The sequence below is a fragment of the Callithrix jacchus genome, chromosome 11 (assembly GCF_049354715.1).
Source record: "Callithrix jacchus isolate 240 chromosome 11, calJac240_pri, whole genome shotgun sequence".
In the NCBI taxonomy this organism is placed as follows: domain Eukaryota; kingdom Metazoa; phylum Chordata; class Mammalia; order Primates; family Cebidae; genus Callithrix; species Callithrix jacchus.
In genome coordinates, this window is record NC_133512.1 from 119,431,411 (window position 1) to 119,454,088 (window position 22,678).

At 39.1% G+C, this 22,678-nt stretch overlaps 1 protein-coding gene across 4 annotated transcripts in view; it reads left to right on the forward strand.

The window, feature by feature from the left end:
• The window catches only part of LOC128928470 (uncharacterized), a 124,920-nt gene that overhangs the window by 47,546 nt on the left and 54,696 nt on the right, over positions 1 to 22,678 (forward strand). For 3 of the 4 annotated variants that reach the window (XM_078343857.1, XM_078343858.1, XM_078343860.1), the window contains one exon: positions 1 to 22,678. This exon is cut by the window's left edge; it is cut by the window's right edge and continues 9,924 nt beyond it. The exons of the other annotated variant lie outside the window; for it this stretch is intronic. The gene's annotated coding sequence lies outside the window, so the exon portion shown is untranslated. 4 annotated transcript variants of the gene reach the window in all.

Genomic DNA, 22,678 nt, shown 5'->3' on the forward strand with positions numbered 1-22,678 from the left:
AGCCCAAGATCAATAAGATTTTCTATGTTTTTTATTTTTTAAATTTTTGCGAGTACATGGTAGGTATATATATTTACAGAATATGTGAAAGTTCTTTGGTCTTTTTTTCCTTTTTGTAGAGAACAGGGTCTTGCTATGTTGGCCAGGCAGGTTTAGAACTCCTGGGTTCAAGCTTTCCTGCCTCTGCCTCCCTAAGTGCTGGGATTACAGACATGAGTTGTCATGCCTGCCTACATGAGATATTTCAAAACAGGCATACAATGAGTATTAATTGCATCAGGGTAAATGGTATATACATCACCTCAAGCATTTATCATTTATTTATGTTACAAACAATCCAGTTGTACTATTTTCGTTGTTTTTAAATGTATAATAAATTATTGTTGATGGGTTAATCTGTTGTGCTATGAAATACTAGATCTTCTTCATTGTTTCTATATTTTTGTACCCGTTAATAATCCCTCTCCCACTATCTCTAGTAACTATCATTCTACTCTCTTTCCTCATGACTTCAGTTGTTTTCATTTTTAGCTCCTGCAAATAAGGGAGAGGATGAGAAGTTTGTCTTTCTGTGCATGGCTTACTTCACTTAACATAATGACCTGTAGCTCCATCCATGTTGTTGCAAATGACAGGATGTCATCCTTTTTATAGCTGAATAGTACTGCATTGTGTATATGTACCACATTTTCTTGTCCATTTGTCTGTTGATTGATACTTAGGTTGCTTCCAAATCTTGGCTAGTGTGAATAATGCTGGAATAAACATGGGAGTGCAGATCTCTCTGATATACTGATTTCCTTTCTTTTTGGTACATATCCAGTGGGATTCCTGGATCATATGGTAGCTCAATTTTTAGTTTTTTGTTTTGAGGAGACTCCAAACTATTCTCCACAGTGGTTGTACTAATTTACATTCCCACAATAAGTGTTCCCTTTTCTCCACCTCTTCTCCAGTATTTGTTATTGCCTATCTTTTGGATTAAAGCCATTTTAACTATCCCATTGTAGTTTTGATTTGCATTTCTCTGATGATGAGTGATGTCAAGCCCCATTTCATATACTTTTTGCCATTTGTATGTCTTCTTTTGAGAAATGTCTATTCAAATCTTTTGCCCATTTTTGATTGGATTATTGATATTTTTCTGAAGAGCTGTTTAAACTCCTTCTGTATTCTGGTTATTAATCCCTTGTCAGATGGGTAGTTTGCAAGTATTTTCTCCCATTCTGTGTGTTGTCTCTTCACTTCGTTGATTGTATCCTTTGCTGTGCAGAAGCTTTTTAACTTGATGTATTCCCATTTGTCCATCTTTGCTTTGGTTGCCTATGCTTATGGGATATTGCTCAGGAAATTTCTACCCAGACCCATCTCTTAGAGATTTTTCCCGATGTTTTACTCTAGTAGTTTCCTAGTTTGAGGTCTTAGATTTAAGTTTTTAATCCATTTCAATTTGATTTTTGTATATGGTAAGAGATAGCAGTCTAGTTTCATTCTTCTGCATATGGATAGACAGTTTTCCCAGCACTGTTTGTTGAAGAGATTGTCTTTTCTCCAGTGTATGTTCTTGGGACCTTTGTCAAAAATAAGTTCACTCTAGGTAGGTGGATTTGTTTCTGGGCTTTGTATGCTGTTGCACTGGTCTATGTGTCTATTTTTATGCTAGTACCATGCAATTTTGGTTACTGTAGCTCTGTAGTATAATTGGGAGTCAGGTAATGTGATTCCTCCAGTTTTGTTCTTTTTGCTTAGGATGGTTTTGGCTATTTCGGGTCTTTTGTTATTCCGTATGAATTTTAGGATTGTTTTTTCTATTTCTGTGAAGAATATCATTGGTATTTTGACCGGGATTGCATTGTAGGTTGCTTTGGATGGTATGGACATTATAACAATATTGATTCTTCCAATCCATAATCATGGAATATTTTTTCATTTTTCATGTCCTCTTCAATGTCTTTATCAGTGTTTTATAGTTTTCATTATAGAGATCTTTCGTGTCTTTGGATCAAGTTAATTCTTAGGTATTTAATTATACGTGTGGCTATTGTAAATGAGACTACTTTTAAAATTTCTTTTTCCCATTGTTCACTGTTGGTATATATAAACACTATTGATTTTTGTATGTCGATTTTGTATCTTGCACTTTCTTGAATTTATCAGTTCTAATAATTTTCTTGTGAAAAACTTAGTTTTTTTTCAAATATAGGATCATATCATATGCAAACAAAGATAATTTGACTTCTTCCTTTCCAATTCAGATGGAAAGGAAGTATGTCTTTATAGCTTTCTCTTGTCTGACTGCTCTGTTGAAGACTTCTAGTACTGTGGTGAATAACAACAGTGAAAGTGGGCATCCTTGTCTTGTCCAGATCTTAGAGGAAAGTCTTTTCATTTTTTCCCCATTCAGTATGATAGTAGCTGTGGGTCTGTCAGATATCCCTTTTATTGTGTTGAGATGTGTTTTGTTTTATACACATTTTTTGAGGGTTTTGTCATGAGTGATACTGAATTTTGTTAAATGCTTTTTCAGCATTGATTGAAATGACCTTATGGTTTTGTTCATGTTTCCTTCATTCTGTTGATATGATGTATCATATCGATTTACATATGTTGAACTATCCACATATTCCTGTGCTTAATCCCATTTGGTCATGATGAATGATCTTTTCAATGAGTTGTGTAATTTCATTTGCTAGTTTTTTTGTTGAGGCTTTTTGCATCAGTGTTCATCAAAGACATTGGCCTGTAGTTTTCTTTCTTTGGTGTGTCTTTGCCTGTTTTTGATATTAGAGTAAAACTCATAAAATGATTTTGGAAACATTCCCTTCTCTATTTTTTAAAAAATCCTATGAGTAGAGTTAATATTAGTTCTTTAAATGTTTGGTAGAATTCAGCAGGAAGCCATTGGGTCCCAAGCTTTTCTTAGCTGGGAGACTTTTTATTACAGTTTCAATTTCATTACTGTTACTGGTCTGTTCATGTTTCTGATTTCTTCATGGTTCAATCTTGGTAGATTGTATGTGTCTAGGAATTTGTCCATTGCTTTTCAATTTATTGGCATATAGTGGCTTTTAGTGACCTGTAATGATCCTTTGAATTTCTGTGCTATTTGTTTTAATGTCTCCGTTTTCATCTCTGATGTTGTTTGTTTGAAAAAAACTTCTCTCTTTTTTTCTTAGTCTAGGTAAAGGTTTGTTGATTTTGTTTATCTTTTCAAAAAACCGAGTTTTAGCTTCATTGATCCTTGGTATTTTTTTCATTTCAGTTTTACTTATTTCTGCTCTGATCTTTATTTCTTTTCTTCTACCAATTATGAGTTTGTCTTGCTTTTGCTTTTCTCATTCTTAAAGATGTATTGATAAGTTGTTTCCTCGAGGTTTTTCTACCATTTTGATGTAGGTGCTTATAGCTATAAACATTTGTTAGTACTGCTTTTGCTGTATCCCATAGATTTTGGTATGTTTTGTTTCCATTACCATTCTTCTCAAGAAATTTTTCAACTTCCATCTTAATGTCTTCATTGACTTACTGGCCACTCAAGAGAATATTGTTTAATTTCCATGCACCCATATGGTTTCTAAAATTTCTCCTCTTACTGATTTTTTTTCTTTTTCTTTGTTTCATTTTGTGTTATTGATTTTTGATTTTATTCCATTGTGGTCCAAAGAGATACTTGATAGAATTTAATTTATTTGAATCTTTTATGACTTCTTTTGTGGTCTAATATGTGGTCTATCCTTGAGAATCATCCACGTGCTAAGTAGGAGAGTATATATTCTGCAGCCAGTGAATGAAAAGTCCTATAAATATTTATTAGATCCATATATAGTACAGATTAAGTCCAACATTGTTGATTTTCTGTCTGGATGATCTGTCTAATACTGAAAGTGGAATGTCGAAATCTCCAGTTATTATTATACTGGGTTCTTTTCTCTCTCTTTAGCTCTAGTAATATGTGCTTTATATATCTGAGTGCTCCAGTGCTGGGTGCATATATATTTACAATTGCTATATCCTCTTGTTGAATTGACCCCTTTATTATTTTATGATGACCTTCTTTGTCTTTTCTTATATTTTTGTCTTGACATATACTTTGATAAAAGTATAGTTACTCTGGTTTTTTGTTTTCATTTTTTTTTTTGGTTTCCATTTACATGGAATATCTGTTTCCTTCCCTTTCTTTTCAGTCACTGTGTGTCATTGTAAGTAAAGTGTGTTTCTTGTGGAAAATAGATCATTGAGTCTTGTTTTTTTTTTCTTTTTCTTTAATCAGCCACTTTTTCTTTTGATAGGAGAGGTTAGTCTATTTACATTCAGTGTTATTATTGATAAGTAAGGACTTACTCCTGCTATTTAGTTATTTGTTTTCTGGTTGTGTTGTGGTCTTTCTTTCCTTCCTACTGGTCTTCCTTTCAGTGAAGATGATTTCCTTTGGTAGTATTGATATGGTTTGGCTGTGTTCCCCCCCAAATATCATCTTGAATTGTAGCTCCAATAATTCCCAAGTGTAGTGGGAGGAACCTGGTGGGAGATAATTGAATCATGTGAGTGGTTTCCCTCATACTGTTCTCGTGGTAGTGAATAAGTCTCACGAGATCTAATGGTTTTATAAGGAGTTTCCCCTTTCACTTGGCTCTCATTCTCTCTTGCCTGCCACCACGTAAGATGTCCTTTGCTCTTCCACCATGACTATGAGGCCTCCCCAGCCATGTGGAACTGTGAGTCAATTAAACCTCTTTCCTTTATAAATTACCCATTCTCGGGTATGTCTTTATTAGCAGTGTGAGAACAGACTATTACAAGTATATTTTAATTTCTTACCTTTTATTTTGTGTGTGTCTGTCATGTGTTTTTTGATTTGAGGTTATTATAAGGCTTGCAAATAGTATCTCAAAATTCATTATTTTAAACTGATGACAACTTAACACTGATTGTATAAATAACCAAAGGGAAAACTAATAAAAACTTAGGCTTTAGCTTCATTCCCACTCTTTAACGTTTTGTTGTTTCTATTTCTAGATTATTACTTGAAAAGTTGTTGTAGTCATTATTATTATTATTTTGAGACAGGGTCTTGCTCTGTCACCCAGACTGGAGTGTAGTGGTGTGATCATGGCTCACTGCAGCCTCAATCTCCTGGGCTCAGTCTTCCCACCTCAGCCTCCTGAGTAGCTGGGACTACAGGCATATGCCACTATACCCAGCTAGTTAAAAAGATTTTTTTTTTTGGTGGTGACAGGGTCTGACAATGTTTCCTAAGCTGGTCTGAAACTCCTGGGTTCAAGGGATCTGCCTACCTCAGCCTCCCAAAGTGCTGGGATTACAAGAGTGAACCACCAAGACTGGCCTGTAGTTGTTATTTTTAAGAGATTTATCTCTCATGTTTCTACTCAAGATATGTGTAATGTACACACCAGAATTAAAGTGTTATAATATTCTGTGTTTTTCTGTGTATTTACTATTACCAGTGAGTTTTATTCCTTTAGATTTCTTCTTGGTCATTAATATACTTTTCTTTCAGATTGAAGACTTCCCTTTAGAACTTTTTGTAGGACAGGCCTGCTGTTGATGAAATCTCTCTGCTTTTGCTTGTCTGGGAAAGACTTTATTTCTTCTTAATTTTTTAAAAATAGAGATGGGGTCTCTATGTTATCCAGTCTGATCTTAAATTCCTGGGCTCAATTGATCCACCCACCTCATCTTTCCAAAGTGCTAGGATTACAGGCGTGAGCCACCAGGGTTAGCCTCTCCTTCACTTTTGAAGGATATTTTTCTGGATACAATCTTCTAGGCAACCTCTTCTTTAATGCCAAGAACTCTTAGATTTGCCCTTTTGAGGTTACTTTTTATATTTCCTAGGTATGTTTAATTCTTTTAAATGCTTTTCTTTTGCCTCTTCTGACTGTATATTTTCACTTTTAAATGCTTTTCTTTTGCCCCTTCTGACTGTATATTTTCAAATAATATGTCTTTAAGCTTATTAATTCTTTATTTTTCTTCACCAATTCTGCTTTTAAGAGACTGTTGCATTTTTCAGTATGTTAATTGCACTTTTAGCTCCAGAATTTTTCTTGATTCTTTTAGAGTATTTGAATCTCTTTGTCAAATGTATCTGCGAGGATTCTGAGTTCCTTCTCCATGTTATTTTAAATTTCACTGAATCCTCAAAACAGCTATTTTGAAGTCTCTGTCTGAAAGTTCACAGATCTCTGTCTGTCCAGGATTGGTCCCTGGTGGCTTACTTTATTTGTTTGATGAGTTTATATTTCCCTGGATAGTCTTGGTGCTTGTGGATGTTTGTTGGTGTCTGTGCATTGAAGAATTAGGTATTTCTTATAGTAGTCTTCATAATCTGGGCTTGTTTGTAATCATCCTTGCAGATATTGAAGGGACTTGGGTTTTGTGATCTAAATTTTTGGTCGCTGCAGCCATATCTGCATTAGTGGGCAACCCAAGTCCAGTAATGCTGTGGCTCCTGCAGACTTGAGGAGGTACCACATTGGTGGTATTAGATAAGATCTTGAAGAATTCCCGGGATTACTAGGTGTAGATTCTTGTTCTCATCTTTTACTCTCTCCCAAACAAATGTAGTCTCTCTGTGCTGAGCTGTGAGGAGCTAGAGATGGGGTGACACAAGTACCCCTGTGGCCACCAGCACTAGGACTGTACTGGGTCATACCTGAGGCCAGCACAGCAATCAATATTACATAAGGCTCATGGTAACCACTGCCTGGCTACTGCCTATGTTCCCTCAAGGCCCTAGGGCTCTAAAATCAGCAGATGATGAAGCTAGCCAGACTTGTGTTCTTCTTTTCAGGGTAGTGAGTTCTTCCTGGGTCCAGAGATGCTGTCCAGGAGCCACAGCCTTGAGTCAGACATCTTAGGAATCTACCTGGTGCTCTGTTCTACTGTGGCTGAGCTGGCAACAATGCCGTAAGACAGAGTTCTTCCCACTCTTCTCTCCTCTTTCCACAAGCTGAGTAGTCTCTCCCTGTGGCCATGACCATCCCAGGCCCATGGCATAAACTGTAAGCCACCACGCCCAGCTGACCACTAATATATTATATTGGCCCATCTATTATATGAATCATGGCTGAATTTTTCCTTCCTCTCTTAATTGCTATTAGGAAACCCTTTACAAGGCTATGAGAGTGAGTTGAGGAAGAGGTGTTAGTGCAATGGAGATAGGTGAATGGGAATCTGGGCTACCTATTCATGTGATTTATTCATTCCTTCTGGACTCGGCTCAGGCCCAATCCTGAATACGCCGTTTTCATCATACACTGAATTGCTGCTGTGCTTGCCTGAACTCACGATTCTGTGAATCTGCTCATATCTGGCTTGATGGGCAATTTTAGTTGCATAGTCATTTGGTGCCCCAAGGTAAGGTGCTCAATCTTTACTAGGTCTCTGTGGTATACCAGCAGCTGTTTTACAAATGGAAAATAGTTCTTGGCCACAGAAGCTGTGGCCTTGCTTTAGAACCCTAGCTAACACTCCTATTGAGGATTTCCAGATGCTTCATGAATTATTCTTATCCACCACAGACACCTTCCAGCACCACTAGATCTGCCAAGTGACAAAGTGGCAGAACGGCCTGCACCCCTGAGTGGATTGCTGCCTTTTGAATGCAATCGAAGGGAGAAGGGTGAGGGAAAAGTGGAAGTGAGGGGGGAGAAGAGAGTGAGAAAAGATAAGCATGTTATTATTCAACTGGCCACCACTTGCATTTGAGAATGACAGATTTCTCAATCTTGTGGGACCATTTGATGTTTTTTTCAGGGCAGTACATATGGAAGTGGAAGGGAGAAGAATTCTGTCAGCTGCCATCATACCTCAAAGATGTACGCCACAGGGCAGGAGTTTTCTTACACTTCCCAAATGTACTAAGGTGGAGGCTGAGCAGGTCTACCTTAGTAGGAGGTCTTTGCATATTGATAGGGATGATCCCTGGAAAACCTGGGGGTTGGATATGACAGATGCGGCATAAAGGCACAAAGGTAAGTGGTGTTGGGTTGGCAGCTGGGTACAAAGCAAGTGACCAAAATCCCTGGTTTCAAGTGAGACTGAGAGCCCTGAAGCAGCACATAAGAGAAGTCTGGCTTATCAATCAACTACAGGCCCTAGATGGATTGCATCAGAGGGTTTCTGTGCCATTTATCTCCAAGATGAAGTGTTGTAATTAGAATTGACTGTGAGTATCATTCACCCTATCCTAATGATGCACAGATCTCATCTGCAACCCTGACTTGTCCCTGAAACTCTAAACTCATGTGTCCAGCTGCCTACTTAACTTCTCTCCATGGACATTTAATAGGGCATCTCAAACTTAATGTGGCCGTAATGGAACTCATTATTCCTCCCACCACATCAGACTTGCTTCTTCCCCAGTGAGCTGCTGAATTCCAACATCTCCAAGTTACACTTGCTCTTTTCTTTCCCTTGGTATCCTCCCCCTCTGCTTACCCCCATTTACTCCAGTAACAAATCTTTCAAGATGTAGCTTGACTCTGTTCATTTTTCTTCATCTTTATTACTGCTTCCCAGTCAAAGTCATGTTCTTTTACTTGTACTATTGCAATTACTTCCTAATGCTTCTTCTTTCTACACTTGTTCTGCCTAGAATCCATTCTTCACATAGCAGTAGGAGCAATGTTTTAAAAATGTGAAGTACATCATGTCACTGTCCTGCTTAAAACTCTAATATGCTCCCTCCTGTAGTTAGTGGAAAATTCAGTGATGGACAGGATCTGATTCCTGCTCACCTCTCTAGCCACACTGGCTTTCTTTCTGTCTTTTTTGTTTGTTTTGTTTTGAGGACTTTGTGAAGTGCCATCGCTGTCTGGGGTAAATACCTGGGGTTTGTCATGTTGTGCCAAGAAGATTAAGGACACACACACACAAGGAGTGAATTTAGGAGCAGAGGTTTAATAGGCAAAAGCAAGAGAAAGGAGAAAACTCTCTCTTGCAAGAGAGAAGGGTGCCCAAAAAGGAAATCCAGCCCAAGGCAGTTGCACAGCAGATTTTATAGGCGGTCTTGAGGAGGTTGTGTCTGGTTTATGTAGGATTCATAGATTGGTTGGACCAGGTGTGATGTTTACATAACATGGGAAGGCTGGCCATCCCACCCTAATCTTATTATGTAAATGGGCTTTCCACTTGGCCAGTGCTATCTTATCTGCTCCTTACTGTACATGTGGCTGGCAAAGAGAAGGGAACATGGAGCTGCCATTTTGAACATGCCAGTCCCAGGTGGCCTTTTCCTGTTGGTACAAATGCCAGCATTCATCCATGCAAGTTTCCAGCTTGCTTGTCTATGTCTACAGGTCGATTCTACAGGCTGCTCTTTGTTAGAAAAGAAAATGATTCGGGGGCTGCATTTCATTAGAAGGAAAACCTTACCGAGGACTCCATACTCTCACTATCTGTGTAAATAATTTCTTTTTAAATCCTGTATCTTTTACACTAGCTGTTCCCTCTGGCCAGAATGCTCTTCTCCCCATGTGTGCATGAGTGGTTCTTGTGATGTGTGACTTAGCCTAAAGGTTATCTCAAAAAGTCCACCCAGTTCAGTATCCAATATCTATCACAACTCCCTATCTCTAATTTTATCTTTGCTTGTTTTTTTTTTTCTGTCTTGCTCCAATTAGAGCATGAGCGCCATGAAAGCAGAGAACTTGTCATTCTTTTCTGCTCTTATATTTACTTACCTATAAATAGAAGAAGAGAGATTGGCACAAACTAGGCACTCAGTAATAAATATTACTTGGCTGGACGTGGTGGCTCACACTTGTAATCCCAGCACTTTGGAAGGCCAAGGTGGGTGAGTCACCTGAGGTCAGGAGTTCCAGACCAGCCTGGCCAACATGGTGAAACCCCATCTCTACTAAAAGTACAAAAATTAGCCGGGTGTGGTGGTATGCACCTGTAATCCCAGTTACTTGGGAGGCTGAGATAGGAAAATTGCTTGAATCCAGGAGGCAGAGATTGCAGTGAGCTGTGACTGCGCCATTGCACTCTAGCCTGGGTGACAAGAGAGAAGCTCTATCTCAAAAATAAATAAATGAATACATAAATAAATATTTCTTGAATGAGTTTATGGATACTGATACTTGTAATGGAAGTATCTATAACTAAAGACTTCTTTATAAATACAAAATGCCCAAGAGATGTAATTGTTGAATAATAATTTTTAAAATGGCATCCCATTTTCCTGTTTACTAAAGAAGACATAAAGGCTGTTTCCAGAGTACTAACATTTGGACACCTGTGGCCCTGATAGGTAATGCAAGATTTCCTAAGGAGGATTCGGATTTTGGGTCAGTTGGTTCAGTCAGTCATGACTAACATGGCTGAAAAGTTTAAATTGACCACATTCAAGTTAATTCATTTGTGTAGCATAGAAAGGACTCTAAGAAGCTAAGAGAAAATCTTCAAATCTCCATGCTATGCCAGGAAGGTGCTTCTGTTATATAGAGAGCACACAATACAAGAAGCATATTCTAGACTATTCCAGAGGAACACTCTCATCGTTTTTTGATGTTACATTTTGGACGACCCTTGGAAATCATCTAGTTTAGCTTTTGCATTTTATCGACGAGGAAAGTAAGGACTAGAGAGATAAAGTGACTAGTTCAAGGTTATTCTGTTACTTAGAGGCAAAGCCAGGACCAGAATTCAGAGCTCCTAAGAAGACTTTTACAATATACCATGGCATCCTGCCTCTTATTCTCACATTCTCCTGAAAAATCAGAAAACAAACCTGCTTAGATTTGTCTTAAACAATGTCCTTGTGAGTGCTGGTGGAATCGCCTTGGTCTCTGAAGCCTGCAGTGGTGGTAATGAGGAAGGCGCTGATCTTCCTTTTTCATTTTGCTTAGAATATTCTTGACTCATCATCAAACAAATATTTATCATCAAAAGGAAGTCATTGTATTTTCATCTAGGGCTCCAGTGAGACTTAAGAAGTGACAGCAAACATTCTCATTCCAACCAGTTAACACTCCGTTGAAACTCACTAGAAATAAATTCCTTGGAGTATATTTTCTTGTAGCGACGTAGTTTGTCTCTAAGGAGTCAACATTTGTGGTTGTCTTTCTACCTTTCCTTTACAGGTTTAGGTTTGAAGAATTTCGGAAAGTTTAAATAGTTCTAAAAAAAATCAGAACTCTTTTTCTTTGTACTGTGTTGTGGCAATTTATCGTTAGGACTGTCAGGACTGCAAATAATTTAGAAGATTTGGAAGAAAACGGAATATTTTCCTTCCCTGAAAACAATTCAGTTCCATAATCTCTTTCCTGTGTATGTGCTCACTATTGACTTTTTCTCCTGTCTTCCTGACTCCAGGGCTGGAGGTGGGGTAACATTTTCAGTTTGCAGAGTTTTGCATTCACATTTTTTTTTCTCTAGATAATTCTCAAGATGATTAGGAGGATTTGGTGGCTGAGGGTGGTGAACACCTATGTGCAATCTGAATAACTTATTAGCTCTGTCAATTTCTAGCTAAGCATGTGACCAAGAAGTTTGAACCAGTGTATTAAGGATGGAACCCCCTGTAACAGTGCCCTTTCTAAACATTTTGTGCAATGATTAGAGCAGCATGATGGTCTTTTGTTTCCGGAGTGGGTTTGGGAAGCAGCAGACAGCCCAGAATTTTGAGTTCCTTTCTTCTGGAGCCAAAGATTGAGCCCAAACAACCGGCGAAAATCGTCCCTGGTTGCCCCTTCCTACAGATGACTTTCTTATTTGCTGCAGATGCCTGTTTTCAGCGCTTTTTTGGGTCCTGCTCTGTCCCTGAAGAGGCAGTTGCACATCTTCTGCACACACCCTGCAGCCCTACCTTTGTGCAGCCATTCCCTCCTCAGTAAAATGTTCTCAGCACACAAAAGCAGCCACTGAAGGGAACAGCTTCGGTGCAGCATGCCGGCTGCAGTGCGCAGCTGCACCGTCTCCAGTGGTGACAGACGCTGCTAACCCTGCCTAGGAAACTCATGGAGCATCCCTAAGAAATCCAAACTCCAGCTTGGCTCACCCCAGCCTTCTCCCCCACCTTCAGACCCCCAGGTGAGAATAAAACAAACCAGCACACCCGCGACCAGCAAACAGCCCAGTCAGCGTTCCCGTAAGAACCTGGGCTTGCAGCGTGTGGATCATCCCGGAATTCGACACAAATCCTAGGATGTTTTGTTTTGCGGAAAGAAATGCTGTCATCATTGTTTTCCTTTGTTTTCCAGCAATTCATTTTCTTGCGGTAACGTAAAACATTTCCTCTGGGATGGGCTGAGAAAACTCAGATAGACATTTTTACAAGTGCAAAGTACTTTGGCTTGATTCAGAGTGTGAGATTTCAGAAATGCCTCATACTAACCAGGTTACCCAGGCAGGGCTTCAAGCTGCCCCTTGAGAATGGTGGCTGAAAGCCAATGGTACAAATGGGATGCTGCAATTTGTGGGGATCTGTTTCAGCATTTATATTTAAATACATTTCCCTCGAATTTTTAATTGGAGATTTCGCCTTGAGATGCTCAAATAAATCAGATAGGGAGCCAAACCTAGTTATTTCGCTTCGTAACCAGGCTTTATTTCAGGACTTACTTTCCCCTGCGGTTCTTGCCCCAAAGCGATCTGTAAAGCGAACCCACTCTGATACAGTTTGAAAAGTGCATTTTGTACTTGGCTCTTTCTTTGATCGAATTAATCTGGGCTTTTCTGTAGTTCTAAATGAGGCCTATGGGCTGACAATGTAGCTGTTTAAAGGGGATTTTAGGGGATAATAGCCAATGCAAATAGTGCCATGAGAATGGCACCTTGCTTTTGCACTTTCAATCACATAATAACAGCAAAGAAAGCTTTTAAAATGAATTGCAATTTTGTGGCATGCCATCTGGGATTATTTGGGGAAACAGTTCTGAATACTGCAGTTGGGCAAAAGAATGGAGGTATGGTCTGCTCTTAAGCTGACATGTTTCAGATGGCAACCTTATGCTAACTGGTGCAAAGTTGGCTAGCATTTTTTTTTTCTTTCTCTTGGATTATCTGCAGAAATTCTCTTTGATTGCTGGTATTTGGGTCTGAAAAACTTTTCTATTGTTGAAGAATTCAATTCAACTCGTTGCAGCTGCTGATCCCCTTATTGTTCTACTCGTTATGTGTGCGCGTCTCAGATGAATGTAGCCAAGCCTTTTAGTGCCTTAATAGGTGTCTACATAAAGGTCATTTATTCTGTCGTACTTGTTTCAACAAAAGTTTATACACAAACAACAACCACAGCTAAAACATTCACATTAATCAATTTCTTCCTGATGCAGAATGCAAAAACTGCCTCAAGCCATGCCTCGGCAAGAAAAATGTTTTTGGTGTATGTTGTTGTAAAGCAGCAAATAGTTTAAGCAATTTCATCAAGGGCAAAGCATAATTGTTTCAGCACAGTTTCTACCCGAGAGAGCCCATTCTGATGCTTCTGTGTCTCTGCCACCACCTTCAAGTTAGGGTTGAGGGCAGAGAGGGGCTCAGGATGAAGTTCGTTGAGGTTTCAGCTCTTTCATTGATACTTACCCCGGTTTGGGAGCTGTTCTCTATAAACTTGTGGTGGGTATAAGCTATCGTCTCTGCAGGAAGGGATGCATAGATAATACTAGAATCTAGAGAAGATTATGAAAGAGTACAATCGGGTATCTAGAATTTGCAAAAAATAAATTATTTCCTTGTAAGTATAAGTGCCCCTGATATACAAAATGACCACAGCCATCCTTTTCATCATCAAACCCCATCAGTGGCTGCTTTTAAAGGAGTAAGTGATGCAAATAATAAGCTCCCAATCATAAACACTGGTGAGGATGCCGACATGCTAACTAAAGTACTGGACAGGGCAGAGACAAGCAAGGATTTCTAAGGGGCCTTGTGCTGTGAGGGGACTGCCCAGCACAGTGGACGTCATGTGGGAATTATAAAACTCTGGCCACGTGGGGGAGGGAGCAAGGAGGCCCACCCCGCCTGCCTCCCACACCAACTCCAGGGAGCTTGCCTCCACTGCTGGGTAATTCAGAGACACTGCCACATTCTCCAGTCCTTCTCAGGATGATACTTAGCCATGTCATCACCCAAATCCTTCAGGAAATTAAAAACACATGACACGGCATCTGCAGATTCCTCTCTGCTGCGTCAGTTTGCTTGTTCATGAATCTTCCAAGCTCTAGGCTTAGACTTGAAAGGTTAAGGATTCAAGTCCTAAGATGCCGTACAGGATTTTGTGAAGGCCAATAACGCTGTTATTTGACATCTGTGTGTGGATTCACCCCCTTCCCCAAACTCCTTGGGGGTCTTTTTCCTTCACAGGCTTGATTGGGGTGAGGGATGCGGGGTCCAGGACAGCTACCTGATTCTCTCCCACGATCATTTTTCAGCCATTTGGTTTGGACGGGTGCTTCCCAAATTTTAATGAACATGTGGATGACCAGGGCTCTTGTTAAAATAGATTCTAATTCGGTTGGTCTGAATGGGGCCTGACAATCTGCATTTCTAGCCAGCTCCCAGGTGAGGCTGATGGTGCCCGGGGCTCTGGATTCTAACTCACCTGGAGACGAGGTGCACTCTCACTGTCCCAGAGCCAAATATCCATTTGTAACATGATGGGAATAAAAATGCTCGTGGATGCAATGAGGAATTTCTTGACTTTTCAACTCCAGTAGCTTTTTGGGAGATTAGGAAGGGTGTGGGGGCAGTCTAGTTTTAGGTAGGCTTATCTTACAGTTTATCTTGCACCTGATTTTATTCTTCGGTTACAAGCAGCAGAGACAAAGTAAGTGATATTTGGTCCCAGCCTTTGATCATTTCTGTATTATTCACTCATTTAAAAAATTACCAAATATATATCAGAGGCCTTCTATAGGTGGGTACTGTACCAGGTGCTGTGGGTATAGAAGTAGCAGATGGATCTCATCCCTGCTCTCCCTCGGTTTACACTCCTGGAGCCTGGAGCAGGGAGGCTTAACCCTAGCCACACACTGGAATCACTTGGGGAATTTTTACAACTGATAAATGCCTGGGCTCCACTCCCACTCCCAGGGAATCAAATTTAATTCTTTGGGGAGGCAGCCCAGTTATTATCATTTTTGCAGAGCTGCTAAGGAGATTCTGGTGTGCAGCCAGGATAGAGGACCCTGGCTCAGAGGATTGAACTATATGGGGGAGGATGTGAGTGAGAATTGGGAGAACTGTCCCAGGTCCAGACTCCAGAATGGGAGGGGCAGGATATAAGGGATGAGCATGTAAGTGAAGCTCTCTGCTTCCCTGCCAGCCCATCTTTCCAGAGCATCAAGCCCATTATAGAGAAAGCAGGGGGAGGTACCACACGCTTTTAAACAACTAGATCTCGTGAGACCTCACTGTCAGCAAGGGGGAAATCTGTCCTCACCAACCAATCACCTGCCACCAGGCCCCTCCTCCAACACTGGGGACTACAATTCGATGTGAGATTTGGGCAGGGACACAAATCCAAACTATATCAATAACTAATGTTCATAACAACAGTTCTGAAATATTACTGAATCTTAAAGTGCTTTTCAATTATCAAAAATGTTTTATAAGTGTTATTATAGGTAGACTCTACTGTATTACTCTTTTCTGCAAAGTGATATCCATGGATGGTCTCCTAATGGTATTTTTTCATTAATTATCAGCTGCTGATCCAGACCATGCTCTTCTCCAGCACCTGGATGTTCAGGTTGAAGGCATTTGGAGGAAAGAGAATTCCAAACTCATGTTGCTAATAGGGGGCTCATCTGTTAGATCATTAGCCCAGTTGACTCTTTGGGTTCAGGAATCCTGAAGTGCCAAGCAAAGGGACTAGTTTGTATTGGTCATGCTAAAATGGCACCCTACTGGAGCTCATACTTCTAGTACCTAAGAAGTAAAAACTGCTGGTTCCCATATAGTACTTACTATGTGCCAGACACTATTCTAAGCATTTTATATATGTTAACTCATTTTTAGTTCTCTTTGCAACTCTATGATGTATACTACTATTATTCCCACTTTACTGATGAAAAAACTGAGTTACAGAGAAGTTAAAATTTCCACATGTCACAGCTTAGCAGAACTTAGTTCATCTGCCTCTGGAGTCCAGTCCCTTTCAAGAAGTATACAAATGCGTAGGCTTTATAACAGGTCATCTATTTGAATGGCAAATATTTTAACATGCCCTGAATCTTCTGGAATTTGTTTTGGTTCCCATTTCTAAATAAATTTAAACATTGAGTATCTACCTCACAAAGCCTTTGGACCTACATACGATATTCCAGTTTGACAAAATAGTCAAGTTACAGCAGGATGTGTTAATTGCAGAGTCTCGTAGATGGCAAAATGGCATCAAGATAGAGTGATATGATTCTACATGTCATTGTGTATGTTATCTATTTTGATGAATCCTGCATAATTTACTAGTGTTATGGAATATATTTATTTTTCAAATTTTATTTTAGATTCAGGGGTACATATGCAGGTTTGTTGCCTGAGTACATTGCATGATGCTGAAGTTTGGGGTAAGAATGATCTGTCACCCAGGTACTGAACATGGTACCCAACAGTTAGTTTTTCAACTTTTGTCCCCCTCTTTCCCTTCCTGCTCCAGTAGTCCTCAGTGTCTATATCGTTGCCATCTTTATGTTAATGAGTACCCAATGTTTAGCTCCCATGTGTAAGTGAGAACATGTGGTATTTGGTTTTCTATTCCTATGTTAATTTGCTTAGGATAATGGCCTCCAGCTGTATCCATCTTGCTGTAAATGACATGCTTTCATTCTTCTGTACAGCTGTGTAGTATTCTATGGTATATATACACCATGTTTTCTTTATCCAGTCCACCTCTGAGGGACACCTATGTTGATTCCCTGTCACTATTGTGAATAGTGCCACGATGAACATGCAAGTGCATGTGTCTTTTTGGTAGAATGATTCGTTTTCCTTTGAGTAATACCCAGTAATGGGATTGCTGGATCAAATGGAAGTTCTGTTTTAAATTCTTTGAGAAATCTCCAAACTCCTTTCCACAGTGACTTAATTAATTTGCATTCCCATCAACAGTGTATAAGCATTCCCTTTTCTCCACAATCTTGCTAACATCTCTTGTTTTATTGACTTCAGTAATAGCTACTTTGACTGGTGAGAGGATACCTCATTGTCGTTTTGATTTGCTTTTCTCTGATGATTAGTGATGTGGAGCATTTTTTCATGTTTGTTGGCTGCTTGTGTCTTCTTTTGAAAAGTGTCTGTTCATATCCTTTGCCCGTTTTTAGATGGGATTTTCTGTTTTTTGCTTGTTAAATTAAGTTTCTTATAGATTCTGAATAGTAGACCTTTGCCAGATGCATAGTTTGCAAATATTTTCTCCTATTTTGTAGGTTGTCTTCTTATTTTGTTGATAGTTTATTTTGCTGTGCAGAAGCTCTTTAGTTTAGGTCTCACTTCTCATTTTTTTTTTAATTGCTTTTGAGGACTTATTAGTTTTCTTTTTTCATTGTGTCTTTGCCAGGTTTTGGTATCAGGGTGATGCTAGCTTTGTGGAATGCGTTAGGGAGGAGTCCTTCCTATTTGCTTTTTTGGAATAGTTTCAGTAGAATTGGTACCAGCTCTTCTTTGAATGTCTGGTAGAATTCAGTGGTGAATCTATCTGGTCCAGAGGTTTTTATGGTTGGTAGTTTTTTTTTATGCTGATTCAATTTTCAAACTCAATATTTGTTCAGTATTTCAGTTTCTTCCTTATTCAATCTTGGAACATTGTGTGTTTTCAGAAATTTATCTATTTTTTAATAAATTTTCTAGTTTGTTAGAATAGAGGTGTTCATAATAGTCTCTAAGGATCTTTTGTATTTCTGAGGGATCAGTTGTAATGTCACTTTTGTCATTTCTGATAATGCTTAATTGGATCTTCTCTCTTTTTTTTCTTTGTTAATCTAGCTAGCGGTCTATCAATCCTGTTTATCCTTTCATGAACCAACTTTTGGTTTTGTTGATTCTTTTTATGGATTTTTGGGTTTTCATTTCATTCACCTGAGTTTTGCCAAGGAGAAACTGCAGCTGTAGTAGCCTCTTCCTGCCCTAGGCTTGTGACTGGGGAGAGCCCAATTCTAGCCCTACTGCTGAGGCACTTTCCACAGCTCTGGCTATGGAGGCCCCTTCCGCACTTCAGAGTAGGCGCTTGGGACCAAAATGCCTGCGTGGCCATTCTGTTGGGTTGCCTAAGAGTGGCTGATTGTTCTGTGCTTGGATTAAGAATGGCAACCTGCTGTCAGTCCTGGATCTGGAAAAATGTCTGCAGCTTTTCCTGGTGTCTTTCCCTCACAGCTTCTCCAAGCCTCTCCGCAGTTTAGCTCCAGGGCTTGGGAGAAACAAAGTGGTCTCCCTTGGCTTGGGTTTCTCAGAGCCCCAGTGGAAAGGTAAGGCCCAGAGAAGGGGATCTCTGCCTCCTCATGTACTGGGGCTTCACTTATTTTTATCAACCAGATGTCGTCACAGGGGTTGTTTGCTGGTGTTCTCCTCTCCAGGATCTGGGGTATCTTTTATAATTCTGGTGGATTCCCATTTTCCTTCTTGAATTAAAGCCACAAACTTGATCTTTATGCACTGTCTTGCTGTTTCCAAGTGGCCAAAGCATGATGAAAGCCTCTAATCTACCATCTTAGGGAAACAATTCAATAATAATTTGTTGAATTGTGTCATTTTCATTTATTTGACATTATGATTCAATTGAATGTGTCATTTGTTTATGTTCACGGATTATTGTTTTCCCATTGGAACTTTGAAGATGAAGAACGAGCCTGATGTGGAAATCCTAGGAAGTTTTAGAGGAATTATCTGAAACATGTTCTGTTCTCTCTCTTCCCTAGGTTAGCAAATTCACTACAGGTGTGCTTATCTATGAATACCAGAATGTTTTTAATTTTATGTTTGTAGGCCTGGAGGGATTTGAATGGCTCTAGATTTAACCACAGGCTGTTGTTTCTTCATATGGCATGTATTCATTTAAAATAAAATGAGGCCTCATTATCTCACTACTAAGTCTAAGGGAGTTTTTTTTTTTCCCGCAGGAATTGTTATTGTTGGCATTATTACTACAATTAATGAAATTCTCCTTTAGTCATTTATGTTTCTCTATTTTCTGAGAAAAATTGGTGGCTGCACTGAGGGTAAGTTATATGATTTTCCTCTTTTTTCACTCTTAGTTTAGACTTCTGGTCTAGTTCATGTAGGAACTAATGATTGGTAAATTACTGCTTGAAGAAAAGGGGAGGCACCTTGAGAGCAAGAATTCAGTCTGTCAAAACAGTAAATGGAGACATCCCTATAATTTTGTCATTTTTCAAATGATGCCAGTAATGTTTGCTTGATGATGTAAGAAATAGCATCTCAAGCACACAGGCATCAAAATGAGCTGGAAATAACCCCTAAGCCATCATCAAAGTATCTTCTCTCTGATTCGGAACATAAAAGGCAGAGACAACAGTGGCTGTTGCTGTGACTTGCCATAGCAAGTCACATGTGCACATCCATTAATTTTGTGACCCACAAGAGCAATGTTAAGTATGATAAGAGAGTCATGGCCCAGAATTTAGCTGCATTATAGAAAGAAAATGTTTGTGTATTCAGGGACAACTGAACTACCACATCAAACCTTATTAGACATTCTATCTAAATTCTAGTTGAGAAATCTGGCAACTGGCAAAATACAGAAAAAAGTATTTGAGTACACACTGTTGTAATGGAAATGCTTGTGCAAAATGATCAGAAGACTTCTTCCACATTTTCTTATTATTTTAAGCTCTATGTTATGTCATCATAAGCTATTATTCTATGTTTATTACTATTTTTTTAATACATATGATTTAAATACAATTATATTAGACATCTCAGAGAATTTTAGAATTGGAAAGGGCCTTTGAGATAATGGCTATAATTACAGAGTGTTCACTCCCTGTGAAGACCCCAATTAGTGCTATGTAGATTGTTTCATTCTCTACAATCTGTGAGGTGGGTATAATTATCCGTCACTTTACAGTGAGCATAAGTGAGGCTGGCAGGGTTAAGTAGCATGACCAGAGTCTCCCAGCTGGATGAGCTGAGATGAAAATAGTAGCCCTGCTGATTCCAATGTGTGTGCTTAATAGCTAGGTTACAACTCCCTTGAGAGAATACTTTAGCAAAGAAAACTGAGGTCAGAAGAAGTTAATTTACCTAAAGTAACATCAACACACCACTGATTTTCTGAATTAAAAAGAGAAAGAGAGGAGAAGGCCAGGGCCAAGAACCTGGTGCTCTGAGAGGAATGAAATTCTAACCCCTCCAAGGGTTAGGAGCCCCATGCCCATCTCTTTCTGGAGACTTCTTCACTGATTAGAGCATAAACCTCTTCCTATCAATAAGGATTTGCAGAGAAATAACAGCTTTATTGAGATAATATTGACATACTATAATATGTCCAATAGTATATAAGTGTTCTTTTCCACCAATAGTATATTAAGTGTTCCCTTTCAGCTTTTTAAAGTACACAATCCAGTTGTTTTTAGTATATTTACGGATTTGTGTAACCATCACTGCTTTCTAATTCCCGAGGATTTTATTCACTCCAAAAAGAAACTACACATCCATTAGAAGTCAGTCTGTATTACCTTGCTTCCCATCCCCTGGCAACTACTTTCTGTCTCCATAAATTTGTCTATTCTGGACATTTCGTGGAAATGGAATCACACAATATGCAGGTTCTTTTGTGTTTAGCTTCTTTTGCTTGGCATATTTTCAAGGTTCACCTGTGTCGCAGCATGAATCAGTTGCTTTTTAAAGCTGAATAATATTCCATTGAATATACCACATTTTATTTATGTATTCATCAATCAGTGGACATTTTTGGGTTAATTCCTCTTTTTAGTTATTGTGAATAGTGCTGCTATGAACATTCATATACAAATTTTTGTGTGGATATATGTTTTCAAACTGTGTGTGTATGTGAGTGTATAGATATATATCTCCTAGGTATATATATATATATCTAGGATTGGAGTAGTTGGGTCATATGTCACTCTATGTTTAGCTTTTTGAGGAGCTGCCAAACTGTTTTCCACAGTGGCTGCACCATTTTACATTCTCACCAGCAATGTATGAAGGTTCCAACTTTCTGTATCCTTGCCAACACTTCTTTTTTTTTTTTTGAGACGGAGTTTCGCTCTTGTTACCCAGGCTGGAGTGCAATGGCGCGATCTCAGCTCACCGCAATCTCTGCTTCCTGGGTTCAGGCAATTCTCCTGCCTCAGCCTCCAATGTGTGTGCTTAATAGCTAGGTTACAACTCCCTTGAGAGAATACTTTAGCAAAGAAAAAGTGCGTGCCTGTGGGATTACAGGCACGCACCACCATGCCCAGCTAATTTTTTGTATTTTTAGTAGAGACGGGGTTTCACCAGGTTGACCAGGATATTCTCAATCTCTTGACCTCGTGATCCACCCACCTCAGCCTCCCAAAGTGCTGGGATTACAGACGTGAGCCACCGCGCCCGGCCGGCCAACACTTCTTATCGTCTATTTTTTTATTGTAATCATCCTATTGGGTATGAAGTGGTATCTCATAAAGGTTTTGATTTGCATTTTCCTAGTAGCAGTTGATGTTGAGCATCTTTTCATGTGATTATTGATATTTTTATATCATCTTTGGAGCTATATCTATTCAAATCATTTGCCCATTGTTAATTGGATTCATTTCTGAGAGTTCTTTATATAATCTGGATACTAGATCCTTATCAGTTATATGATTTGCAAATATTTCTCCCATTCTATGGGTTGTCTTTTTGCTTTCTTGATGGTGTCCTTTAAAGCACAAAGTTTTTAATATTGATGAGGCCCAATTTATCTAGTTTTTTCTTTTGTCACTTGTACTTTTAAAGTCATATCTAAGAAATATTACATAAAGTCACGAAGACTTATGCTTGTGTTTTCTTCTAAGAGTTTTGTAGTTTTAATTCTTACATGTAGGTCTATAATCCATTTTGAGCTAATTTTTATATATGATAGGAGATAATGAGCATTTTCTCTATATAGTTTTTTTCTTTCTGAGACAGAGTCTCACTCTGTTTCTCAGGCTGGAGTGCAGTGGCGCTGTCTCTTCTCCCTGCAACCTCCACCTGCCAAGTTCAAGCAATTTTCCTGCTTCAGCCTCCCACGTAGCTAGGATTACAGGCACATGCCTCCGTGCTGGCTAATTTTTGTATTTTTATTAGAGACTGGGTTTTGCCATCTTGGCCAGGCTGGTCTTGAACTCCTGACCTCAGGTGATCTGCTCGCTTCTGCTTCCCAAAGTGTTGGGATTACAGGCATGAGTTGCCATGCCCAGCCTCTTTATGCAAATTTGTGAGAGTTAACCAAGTTGGCAGATGTCATTTTGATTTCTGAACTGATACACAATAAACAATATAGCATTTATATTAATCTATTAATAGATTGTTCAAAAAATATAATTTTGGCTCCAAATTTAGGATGGATCCTAGTCCTGTCTCTTCTCACTTTAATTTTTCTAAAGCTAATAATACTAAGTGTTCTGATTTCTTTGATTCACATCTCTTAAGCCATTATGCTGGGGTGGGAAATAATTTGTCAATGGGCTTTTGCTAATTCACAGGGAATAAAAAGAAATTCAGAAGCCAC